Source organism: Lissotriton vulgaris, chromosome 8 (assembly GCF_964263255.1).
Source record: "Lissotriton vulgaris chromosome 8, aLisVul1.2, whole genome shotgun sequence".
Lineage (NCBI taxonomy): Eukaryota > Metazoa > Chordata > Amphibia > Caudata > Salamandridae > Lissotriton > Lissotriton vulgaris.
Window position 1 is genome coordinate 575,349,299 of NC_141696.1, and position 12,866 is coordinate 575,362,164.

Here is a 12,866-nt window from a genome sequence, read left to right on the forward strand (position 1 = left end):
TCAGTGGTAAATACTGGAAATATTCTGTTTACTTTCAGGACACGGGTTAGGCACACTGGCGGAGCAAGATCTGGCATTTGCAAAGGAGAGTTTAGCACTTGCAGGAAAACGTCATTGGCACTTGCAGTAGGGTGTGTGAGTAAGCATGAAATGCTTCATAAACCAGCACTCAAAGACCAGCAGTCTCCAAAAGAAGAAAGCACCACACATAGGCAAACGTCATGCTCATTAAACTGCAATGTAAAGCATATTGAACTGTAAAATGTTTATTAACCAGGAAGAAGGCAGTCTATTAGACTACACTCTTCTCCTACTCTCACACGTGCTGTTTTAATCAGCTTTCTGTGCTGCCAAGAATGTGAGTTACAGCTTATTCTGTCATCTGTATAACTCAGAGAACATTAATTCTGTGGGTCAAAAGCATTAACTGCAATGTTTCAGACCACACAGAGCAGCAGGACCAGGTCTGAAGGACAAATGGCATGTCTACAGCCTCACGGCCTCTAAGCGCATAAAGTCACACGAAGAAAGACAAGCAAACAGGAGGCCAAGGGTACCTGAAATTCCTGGAAAGCCTAAAAAGCTTAGCCACAACTAGACTAATTAAATTAAAAAAAAGGCCTGGGTGACAGGTATTTTTGAATGAAGATTTTGTGAATTCGTTTTTTTTAGGAATATTTGTAGTGCTACTAGTTCAGTGGCCGTAGCAAGCTTTCAATTTACTACTAAACTCTGTAGTGACTATTGTGGTTCCCAGAAAGGACAGCAGAAGGGAGAGAATATCAAGCCAGATTAAACAAAGTGCCATCTAACAGAACTCACATTTTCAGCAACAGCCCAACCTTCTAAGCCAAATAGCATGCTAATCCTAGAGTCATTTACCCCTCATGCAAAAAATAGTGCTTTAAAAATACTAGTACAAGTGCTTTACAGTCAGATCTTCCACTCATTAAACAAGGATACTTCTCCATGTCATGCAAAGAACTAAGCACCAGGAATACAGCCTTCTGCACAGTCAGTACACATAGAATTGTGTATGAAACCCAAGGACTTCCTCACTTCATGCAAAATAATTATGCTCCAAACATAGCATAGTGTACTCTTCGTGCCACGACTACTGCTCTAAAACAAAAGCCTTCCAAGCACAGTAAAGAGGAACAGTACTCTAATCCCAAGTCTTACATCCAAGAAAGAGAATGGTTCATTAAAATCCAGGTCCTTCCAAATTTCTAGTAAATAGGTCCCTCATACGTGGTAAATAGACTAGTGGTGGGAACATGTCTTCCATATTACATGCAAGAAGCTCTTCAAACCCATGTACCACCACAGCTTGAGTAACCAAATGCTTTAATTCGAACTGTGAAAAGGGCTGACGCACATGCTAAAAAGCATCTTTTATTAAACACATTTTCTGGACTAAACCGTCAAGATCATTTGGCTATAGAATCATGGTATTAGATTGCTTCCATGATGAGAAGAAGGCACAAGCCTGCTTAGGTCAGCTAGGTATCCACAGTGAATGAGGCAACTTTGAGAAATTAATAAGTAACCTCATCCAAACAGGCAAATATATACAAAAGATGACAAACATCTGCTCATATTGCCCCCCCTACACTATTAATATACAAGTTGTAGAGCTCTTCAAGGTAGGGCTCTTATCTTGGTAGTACAAAGGGGCCTTGCCCCAACAGTCAGCAGTTCTTATAGCGTGCTGTAGATCCCATCCCATAACAAACTCAGACTCAAGTTCCACAGACCTCAAAACATTGGCCACTGTAGACCAGGAGCGTACATTCTTCCTGTAAAGCCCATTTTATTTTTAAATTGTGATTGTCCTCTAAAATGCAGGCCAACTTTAAAGAGTTATTCAACATGTCCAAGCCTCTCTGGAAGGTTTCCACATAGCCACACACTTGGATCCTCTAACTGACCCAGCATGGAAAGTTCATCATTCTCATGTAGGTGTCACAAAACCATAGAGGGGTGCTGGTGAAGTTCCATGTGATGTCAAGCCGCTCCTTGTATGGAGTCAGATAATTTCCTTGGATCAAGTAAGTTGATAATCTGCTCCTTCTTTCAGCATCAAGAACTATAACACTTTCTCAGGTCCAGGAATTCCAGCATAACCTGACCCCTCACCATCCTATAAACACCTACAAGCTCAGTAAAAGAATCCACAGCTTCCTGACAGCGCAATATACTGCAATGCTCCCTCCCCAGAAACAAGCTGCCCATACAGGGTCCAAAAGAAGCAGCTCACCCAACAAGATCAAGGGGGAGACAATATACTCCTCCCCACAAAAATAAAATCCAGAAGCCACCATCACCAGGATGGTCTTGGAGTCAATTGCCCTCAACAAGGTCCAGGAGAAAGAATCACCACAGGGCACCTTTCTCTGCTGTCTCCAGAAGTCCTCAATCCAGTGGTTTGCTGCTGTCCGATTTCAGGTCCATGCGACTTTTGTTGCTTTTCACCATGTAGATGAAATATGCCAGGGTCTCCTTCTCATTCACCGGAATGTTACCGAAGTGACGGCTGACAGTCTCTGCAAGCTGAGCCTTGTTGAGGCCGGGCCGCGTTTGCAGCCTGTAGTGCCTTTTATATCGCCAGGGTGTGTTCACTTGCAGCTGAAACAGGTCAACCTCTGGGACATCTGTCTCGTGCTCGGGCGAGTCTCCACCATCATTACTCGTTTTTCTCTTCCGTTTGTTCCTCATACTTTGAATATAGTTCTTGTGGAAGTCGCATATGTACAAATGTCTCACGCTCTTATCGATGTCCAGCTTCAGCTTCTTCTGAGAGATACTCTTCTGGATGCGCTTGCTGAAGGACGCATTTCCAGCTGGCCGAACACATCTTTCCCCATCGTCAATCAGGCAGCAGCTTTGGCCATAAAACGGAGTGCTAGGTGCAGGTGGTTCATCTCTACTGTCCTCCTCAGTGCTGAATCCATTCATTTTGGGAGACTTTGAAACTCCACCCACCAAGAATTTTCTTCAAAAAGTAAAGTGTGTATGACCCAGAGATGAAAACTGGGTGTCGTTTCAGTAATTGCTGGCCAATTTCCTGCTACCTGAGCAGTTACCATTCTGCCAGCAGCCCCTCTTATCACAACTGACCATTAAACAAGCTGCATCCCCAACATCAGGTTAGATCAATTTCTTCCTCGGAGAATAAAAATTAGACAGCCCGCTTTTCCTGTTTACAATCAGAGTATTAAGTATGGGACGCCTATAAAATGATGTGGGCAAAAAGTTGCAGCATTAACTGGATGTAAATTGATTTTAAATGTGTTAAAAACTCTTATTAATGATAACAACTGAATTCCTTAAGATCTAGGAGGACGTCGTTGCAATCTGGTAACTTTGCAACGTAATACCTTGGCAGTATTTGTATAGTCTCAATCAGCACTAATTGATGGATTTGTTTTATGTTAATTACACCAAAAAGCTAAACGAAGTCTGAAAGTTAAGAATTGAATGACAGAGCTTACAAACATATACAAGAGTAGCCCTCATCGTAGCATACGAAATTAATGTGACTTAGATCAGGAACGAAAATAAGCAAGCAGGGTTACTCTGGGATAGGAGGGTTTAATGAAGAGTGGAGACAATAAACAATGCCCTGATTTTGATGCTGCAAAGTAGAAAGCAAGAACGTAAATAAATGCACTGCACTACGTGAGGGATTCTGTTAACTGGACAAGGCATTGAAAAGAAAGCGGGGGTAATGTGGCAGAAAAACGCCAATAGAGTACAGCGGTGAGAGACAATAGTGCTCGAACATTAGTGCTACAAGCAGGGCACTAAAGTTACAGCTAGGAGTGTCTGGGAAACTGGCACTACTAATATAAACACAAATATAGTGGTAGAAGTTGGGTGACCAACCGTCCGTAAATTTCACGGACAGCCCGTAATTTCGGCCGTCTGTCCGTTGGCCGTGAAGGTTTCTTTAACGGACGCCATTTGTCCGTAATTTTACCTGCTGTCCTTCGTTTATTTTTATGCCACGGTTGCCATGATTTCCATGACTACGGGCGCCGCCTCTTGATGGCTAGTTCATATCCGGGAGGAAGTGATTCTTTTTTAACAAACATGGCGAGAGCTGCTGCTTTGGGGCTATGTTGTTTCCGGGGTGAGCATAGATGAAGCTGCGGAGCTCTGCACACCAGCTGATAGGGCAGGATGGCTGCTGGGGTCCGCGCGCTACCCTCTAGGAGGAAGTTGCTGTCCTTTTTGGGGTTCACTCAAGCCTCTACGACCCGGGCGATTACTTTAGACAAGCCTTGGCACTTGCTCAGCTCACATTGCAATGTGGGACTTGCAGTTCCGCTTTGAATAATGTAAGTATGCGCTCTAAATTCAACCATACAATATTCTGATGGCTGGTTTGCTCATGGTGCTATGCATCACGTGCGTTGTTACCTTCTCAGCTTCCTGGCACTACGAAGCTGTATTTAATTTTGTTAGAGTTACAACAGAGATGCAGTTTGTATTTTGTAACTCCAGAGTATGGGCCACACAGATGCCCTTCTGACAAGCTGGATAATGTGGAGCTGTGGCACAAACCCAGGAAAGCAGTAATGGACTTTGCTGTCACCTGACCGTGCTTGTCTCTTTGCCACTGCTTCATTGGAGGCGGTGTTCAGTAACTTCAGTTAAGTGTCTTTTACCTTCAACCTGGCCCATGACAGGAAGGGAGCAATTTGCGTCTCACCGCTATCAATCATGCAGTTTCCAACCGTGAGACCCATCTAAGTGCATTCATTCTCAACTGAATTTTCTGCCTTTAATTCACGAGCCATTTGATTTATTTATTGCCAGAGCAACGCTTCTGGCTCAATTATTGTCAATGCTAGGTAAAGGGAGAACACCAAAACACACTAGATGATGGACGGAATGTTCCACAATGGCAAAACATTCACCACCAGTCACAGAGCTGGATTTAATCCATCGTTATTTTGCTCACCAAGCCACCCCAGTTCAGACATGGCCATATGCAAATCAGTCTGACCCTGTGCCTCATGGGAACAGCCCAGCCTGAACTGCCGGCCATGTCTTTCCTGAACCGGAATCAAGCATCCTAGGACCAAAGGTAAAGGGAGGGCAGCATTATAGTTTAAAGGGACTCATTATCACCTGTTGCAAAGTTGGGAGATTCACTACGTCTAACAAAAAATAAGTACAGTCTAGAGTAGGGGTCTCCAAACCGGTCCCGGAGGGCCGGATCCATGCCAGATTTTTTAAATTACTACATGTATCTCACTGGGGATGTTCAAAAATTCTGGTATGGATCCGGCCCTCCAGGACCGGTTTGGAGACCCCTGGTCTAGAGTCTAGTAGACAGTACCGTCAGTGGATTAGCGCACTGACTGCACTGCTTCGCACTCGGACACCCAACTCGGCAAATCATCAACATTATGTATGGGTCTGCCTGCATTTTTGTTGAGTTTGGTAGTGAAACCGCAGATGAGAGTTGTTTTGTATACGTATCGCACAGAGATTGGTGGACAGCGCTCTTGTAAGAACATTGCACCTTCTTATTTCAGCGTGCGTTTATTTTGGTGACCTTTTGAGCCAATTGCAGGACTCCTGGGCCGTGCATGTTTGTCGTTTATTTAATGTTTTTTGGAAAGCACACCATTATCTGTTGTGGTCTCCATTAATGGACAGGCAGTACAGTAGAGTGGCCCACCCTATCTACTCCTTGTGTGGTGTTTTTTTAAAAAAAAATTTATTTTATTTTAAATTGTGTCTAAATGTTTTTCATTTAAGTATAAAACTGTTGCTTCCCCAGCACTTTGTTTAAGGCTCTTACAGAAAACGCTCCCCAACATTGTCTTAAATTCTGTCTCCAAAAGAATAACAGTCAACAAGGACTCAGTCCCTGCTGCTATCTGCACTGCTCTATGGATGTGAGACCAGATAACAGCAGCGCCACTGTATTTCAGTGGGCTCCGTCGTTTCCTGATCTGAGAGAAGACTAATAAAGCAAAATGTGTCTTTTAATTAACTTGTGTGGGGTGGTTATACATTACATCAAATGGGAGAGGATGTAGCCATATGACTAGAGTGGTCGACATCGAAGCTGGGGAACCACGTTCGCGTCTCGGCAACGACGGTCAACATCCTGTGCAAATCACTTTATACCCCAGTCCCTAACAAAAACGAGCATTTGCAATGCAATAGGTCTCACTTTTGCGCAAATTTGAGCTAATGGCATTGTAAATGACTGCATTTTATTGATATGTTTTGAAAACCTGCAAGCGGTGCATAAGCGTGCTCTTTGTACTCGTAGTAAAGTATACTGTTCTAGGGCAGTGCAAAGTCTTCTTGCACTTCCAAATTTGACCTAGTTCTGATTTATGTTTCTGCAAAATCTCACTTTTCACCACATAAAACAACTTAGACTAGCCTTCACATTGAGATGTTTTCAAATCTTCAATAAAGCACTATTGGCAAGCATGGTAGCACAAATAAGTTCTAGATTAAGATGAGCCAGAGAAGTCAATGAATTGAATTAAGAAACTTCTTTCCCAGAAGTGCTATAATTAAATTGCTGTGATTTGTAGAGCAAATAGTTGAAAAAGTCCAGTTCAGCGTGCAAGTCATTTCATCCCTAACTAGCTTTTATTTTCATCAAAAACAATGTTACAAAAAACTCTCACTCTGACATTCCATATTCTACAATGTAGTGCATAATATTAGAGACCAGTGCGTTTCTAGAATATAGAATTTTACGTGGAAAGAGCTTACAGAATTGTAGATGGATACCTGTGAGTAACAGTAATGTTTTTCAAAGTGGGGTTTTAAGTGACATTAAGAGCAACTTGTCTATGATGCCACTTAGAACCTGGAGGTGAATAACGTTCCTTTGATTCAGTTACTCCTATGCAAATGTATGTTGTATATGGGTCCTATAGTCGTACAATAGAAATTAATTGGTACAATGGCTTAGAATAGACTGTGATCATTGTTACATCAACGCTTTCCGTGGCTGAAAGGAGGAGAACCCTTGCGTGTAGCTTTCCTTTTGCAGGACTGAGTATTTTCTGTGTCAAGGTGCTTTCCTTGTGGATTCTAACACCGGGGGCAGGAGGAGGAAGCACAGTGCTGCGAGCGCCAGGTGAAGGACAGGGACTCCATTGCCCAGGAGTCCCTGCGCTGTAATCACCTCCACCTGGTCGCTCTCCCTGTTTGCCCCGCCCTTGAACACCTACCCTCTATATTAGGAGCAGTCCTTGGCGCTGTGCGGGAGCGCGCCCGGGAGAAGCCCGGGACAAGGGCGGGACCGTCTGTGGCCGTCAGGTGCCGAAGGAGGCCGGGCTGGGCCATCCCACTGACATTTACAGAACTGGTATTATTCCTTGTTGGTTGTGTTACTGACCGAACCTGCTTTTAATTGTTGAGGTGGTAGGAGGTTCGCTATTATGGCTTCTATTATAAACACCCCGACCTTGTTGCCCTCTACAAACGAGAAAGGGGCTACTAACATGGGGCCCGTAGATACTTATTTTAAACGGCTGCCCCAGGATATTGATAGGGAAATTGCTCTGGCAGAAAGACGTGCGGGACGCAGGTTGTCCATTGAGCTTTTAAAAACATCTGTTGATAAACGTCCAACCCAAAGTTTTCCATCACTGGTCACGCCTTTATCATCCATCACGCTTCCTGTTGCACAGGAAATCTCACATCTCTCACCCCCAACAATTGAGCCATTGGCTACTTTTCCTCTGGAAATAGTAACCTCTACTTTGCCTGTAACCCCTCCTAGTGTCCCTATTAATCCATCCACTGGGCAACAGCTTATAGCTCAACCCAGTGTTTTAACACATGTTGTAAAATCCAAACCCTGTTCTAAAAGGAAAAGGAGTGTAGTTTCAAAGAAATGTTATGCTCCAAAACCTCCCAAAAAATGCAGGAAACTAGGAACATGTATACGATCTCGTGACACTACTGGGAGTAATCCTAGTGGGCCACTAATGGGTGACGGACAAGCTTTTCCATTAGACTTAGATCCCATAGTAATAGCATCCCCTGGGACACCACTGCCTTCAGGCTCAGACCCCATAGTAATAGCATCCCCTGGGATACCACCATCCAACCCGCAATTGTTCTCGGAGTTGAAAAAATTAATACGGTCCCTCTTGAACCCCTTTGAAGACAGACTTAAAAAGCTAGCTGACCAGCTAGACCATCTAGAGCAGGCTAGTCTAGATAATTTCTTTTCAACAAAATCATTAATTAAGTCCTGTCTTAAAACGGGCGAGAATAGTAATCACCAGCAATCAGCCGAGCGAGATGGAGGTACCCCCTCAGCTGAACTACATCCTCCCGTGGTTAGTATTGCAACTGGCCTACGGGGGAAGGGACAAAGCAGTAAGAATACTTCAGAATCGCCAGCTATCCCAAGTAAAAGCAATTGCGGGAAAACCAAGCCCCCTAGTACAGTGGCTAAAGGTAGCAAGGGAGGCCCAAACACTGTAATCCCTGCCAGTAATGCTATTCAACCCCTACCAAGTACCCTGACAACTTGCCAGGGTCCTTCGGTCAGTGATGATAGAAATTCTTACAAAAATAGTGCTGAAGCAAATAAGCCCCATGCTCCACAAGTTCCAAACAGGGATGGTTCTGTAACTGGTGGTAGCGATAGCTATCGGAAAAAAAATACTTCCTTGGTGTCAAAGAATGTTCCCCCTCCACGTCCTGTTGTTCCAGAACAAAGTCAACCAACACCCTGTGTGATAAAACCTCCAACTAGGATACCCCCAATAAATCTCACCCCGGAGTCTTATCCCTATGTGGCTATTCTTACCAATGTTCCACTCCTGTTGGTAGGCCAAAGAGAAACCTTCCAGATGTTAAAAAATAAGGTTATGCACTGGTTAAGGGTAAATAGACCACTGCCCGGGGAAGTGCATGGTTTGATTATCGGGGTAAGAAGGGTTAACTGGATAGGATGTACCCCAAAAAATCTGGGGGGAGAATGTATTATAATCAACTTTCAAGATCCAAGGGTGGTAGGATTGATCACGAGGCCAGGCTGGAGCACTAGCAGTGGTGGAATTGGCATTGTGGATCTCACCTTTTTCTATCCTAGACCAGTTGGCGCCCAACTTGGTGGGAATAATGAGCTAGGGAGATTCAGCTTTCCTCCACAAGCAGAGACCATCCCTTTTGACGTTCCTTTTCCACGACTGAATTTTTGTTATGATCATGTTTACAACTTTCATGATGGGACGAAAAATTTGGGGTGGGGATGTTGACGAAAATCGGGTAATTTTGTAGAAACTGGGGGCAATATGGCTAGAGAGGATATATCCGAGAATTCTGTGGCATCAGTTATGGATGTAATAGCATGTCCAAATGAAGTGACCATTGATGGGAAGAATGAGAATTGGAGGGGGGACAGTATGATGTGCATTGAAAGCCTGGGGGGTGAAGTAAGGTCCGTACTAAATACTGTTGCTACCCAGGGAAATGATGTTGACTGTGTGGATATGGTTGTAGATGAGGAAGGTAATCGCGAGAGTTTGGCCAACCTTCCCCTCATGCCAGCCCCTGAAATGGGAACTTGTAATGGCATTAGCCCGGGGAGGTTTTTTTCGTGGAATATCGCGGGGCTAGGTACTAGACTATTGTCCCAAAATTGGATAGACTTTGTAAACGGGTTTGAAGTGTGTTTATTTCAAGAGACATGGGCTTGCGATCCGATCTTCCTCCCAGGCTATTTAAACTTTTGTATTCCAGCGAGTAGAGGCCATAGGGGCCGACCCATGGGAGGTTTAACAGTTTGGATCAAGCAAAGTCTACAAGTTAAAATAAAAGTGCTGGACCTGGGTTGCAAGGATATCCAATTGATAAGAATGTCACCGGATAAGGGGGGTGTGATAGATATATACAACATTTATGCTAGGGGTACCAATGCTGGGAATTCTCCCACCCTAGAGGCCCTATCCACCTTCTTTGAATCACAGTCCCTGGGAAATAGAGTGGTTGTGGCTGGGGATCTCAACAGGACCTTCGAACCGTTGGAGAATACGGAAAATCCTATAGGGCAAGAGGAAGATGTTCAATGGGGTGTCCCGATCCTAATTCTTGCACCAGTTAAACGGTGGACAAAAGACATATTGTTATTAAATGCACTATGCTTGGAATATGGGCTGAAGGCCCTTAATGGAAGGACAAAGAGCGACCAGGGAGGCAATTGTACATTTGACAATGGTCATAGTAAAGGCAGAATAGACTATGTTATTTGTAGCTTTAATTTATGGTGTGGGATAGGCGATATGGAAATAAAGGGAAGATTGGAAAGTGATCATAATCCCCTTTGTGTCACCCACACCTGGTGGACGGCTATGCCGGACAAGCTACAATCACGTAGTCAAGTATTACCTGTTATGGCCAATGATATGCGTAGAGTCAAATGGCCAAATGTGCTGGCAAATGTAGCGTCCATGGACTATATAAGTTCTGAGGTGGGTACTGCAATTGCCGCCATGGAGAAAGCAAATCCCGTAACACCTGGGTCCGCTACAACGACAGCCATACATGATAAATTCTTTTCCCTTTTAAAACCACATTTTATGAGATCAACTAATGCAAATAGAAAAGCCCCACTTAAAATGGCTAGGTGGTTTAATAAGCAGTGCAGGTTAGCTAGATTGGAACTGGGTAGGGCAATTAGAAGTAGGGACAGGGTCCTGATTAGTGTAGCCAGGAAACACTACAATGTTAGTATTCACCAGGCTAAGAAAAAGTGGGATGAAGAATATTGGGATGAGTTGTTGGAAGCCTCCGGGGCAAGGGATTCCAGACTCTTCTGGAAAATTGTGAAGTGGGGCCGAGGTGGTACCCCTAACAACCCAGATAATAATGTCGATGAGGCATCCTGGGTCGAGTATTTCAAACCCCAGTATGCAGAGAATAGGGAGATTGTGGTTACAGAACCAATTCCAGTTGTATTTTGTAAGGAAAACTTGTTTTTAAACAAAGAAGTAGAATTGGTAATCTCCTCTTTACAAGGGGGAAGGGCACCTGGTCTAGATGGAATACCCTCTGATTTATTTAAGAATGATAAAGCACGGTGGGCTAGGTATGTGACCCTACTGGGAAACTCCTTAGCTAAAGGGGCTGCAATTCCAGAAATATGGAAGAGGGCAATAATTATACCCATCCACAAGAAAGGTGATCGGTCACTCCCGGCCAATTATAGGCCGATTAAGTTTGATTGCCACTGTCCAAAAAGTGGTGGGGAAAATGGTGGTTAACAAACTTATGGACTGGGTAGAAGAGAAAAATGCTCTTTCCCCTTACCAGGCAGGTTTTAGACGGGCGACCAGCACGGTGGATCAAATATTTCGATTTACCATGTTGCGGTGGGGGACGGTACTCCTTGGCGAGGGCAGCCTATATGTCGCTTTTGTAGACTTGAGGGCTGCCTTCGACCTGGTCCCAAGGAGCAAGCTCTGGGTAGTTTTGAAAGGAATAGGGGTCCCACCCGAGCTGCTCACCCTGATAATGCGACTCCATGAGTGTAACTTTGCCAAGGTCCAATGGGGGAGGAACGGGGAATCTACTGCTAACTTTCCTGTTGGGCGGGGTGTACGGCAGGGATGTGCAATGGCACCCCTGCTTTTCTCCCTATTCATCAATGGTATTGTGGATAGGATGTTGGACGCAAGCGTGGATCCACCTTCGTTAGCGTGCATCAGGGTCCCGATCCTGATGTTCGCTGACGATACCCTAATTGTGTCCAAAACCCCAGCTGGACTGCAGCGTGCCCTAAATATATTTGACATTTTTTGTAGGGAGCATGGCCTTGAAGTTAATGCTAGCAAAACTAAGCTGATGGTTTTCTCCCAAAGGCGCCGACCTCAACCAAGGGTATCTCTGAACAACATCGAGCTCGAGGTAGTCAAAGTTTTTACTTATCTTGGGGTAGAGATATCGAGTAAGCCAGGTTGGTCCCGCCTTATAGAAAAGGCGGTACTGAGACATCAGCAGATTGCAGGGGCGCTTAGGGTAGAGCAAGCTAAATCAAAAACTAGGCCTATAAAACCGGTCCTCATGGATTGATGCCAAAGCTCTAGGGTCTGCCCCTTACGGGGCAGACGTATGGGGTTTTGAGAGGTTCCCTTCTCTACAAATATCAGAGAATAGGTTCCTGAGGGGAATTACAGGTCTCCCCCAGAGTGCGCCATTAATCCCGCTTGGCCTTGATTTAGGGAGGAGATCAGTTAGTGACCGTGCTCGATTAAGGCCTCTCCTCTATTGGAGACGGCTTTGGACAACCCCAGAGATCCGACACTATGCTGATGGGTTTTTAGCCTTAATCAAATCAGATACTTTCCACAAAATATCATGGTTGAAGACACTCAGGGTTGTTCTTGGTGAGCTTGGTCTTCCTAACCTTTGGGAAAATCCCTCTGGGGAAGTATTCCCAAGTAAAAATAGCATCAAGGCTATCTATTGGGACTACGTAGAAGAAAGGCTCTGGAGGAGCACACAATCTGAAACAATGGGGGGTAGATTTCTGGAAATTAAAACAAGACCTGTACTAGAACAATACTGGGACAGTATTACTGTCCCGTTAGACAGGAAGTTATTTTTCCAGTTAAGGTCAGGCTCCCTGCCCCTGAGGTCACTGGCGGGTAGGTGGAGAAGTTCGAACACCTCATGCTGCCCGGTGTGTGGTGCTCCTAACGAAAGTATAGCCCACTTCTTATTTTTGTGTGAAGCCTATGCAAACCCAAGGAGAGCATGGTTGGCTCCAGTTTGTAGAAACCTTGGGGTATCTAGTGGTGTTGAGGGGTTGAGAATTATTTGTACCTCCACTGACATGCCCCTTGCGCTGGGAACAGCAA

At 44.6% G+C, this 12,866-nt stretch overlaps 1 protein-coding gene and 1 pseudogene across 2 annotated transcripts in view; one reads left to right on the plus strand and one right to left on the minus strand.

The window, feature by feature from the left end:
• Positions 1-1,620: 1,620 nt before the first annotated feature.
• LOC147697739 (histone deacetylase complex subunit SAP30L-B pseudogene) lies at positions 1,621-3,081 on the minus strand (annotated as a pseudogene). Its single transcript, XR_015299157.1, has one exon. The product of XR_015299157.1 is annotated as a histone deacetylase complex subunit SAP30L-B pseudogene (transcript).
• Positions 3,082-4,056: 975 nt separating this feature from the next.
• PIGA (phosphatidylinositol glycan anchor biosynthesis class A) overlaps positions 4,057-12,866 on the plus strand; it is a 153,746-nt gene continuing 144,936 nt past the window's right edge. The window contains exon 1 of the mRNA XM_086934414.1: positions 4,057-4,343. The gene's annotated coding sequence lies outside the window, so the exon portion shown is untranslated. The remainder of the gene's footprint in view (positions 4,344-12,866) is intronic.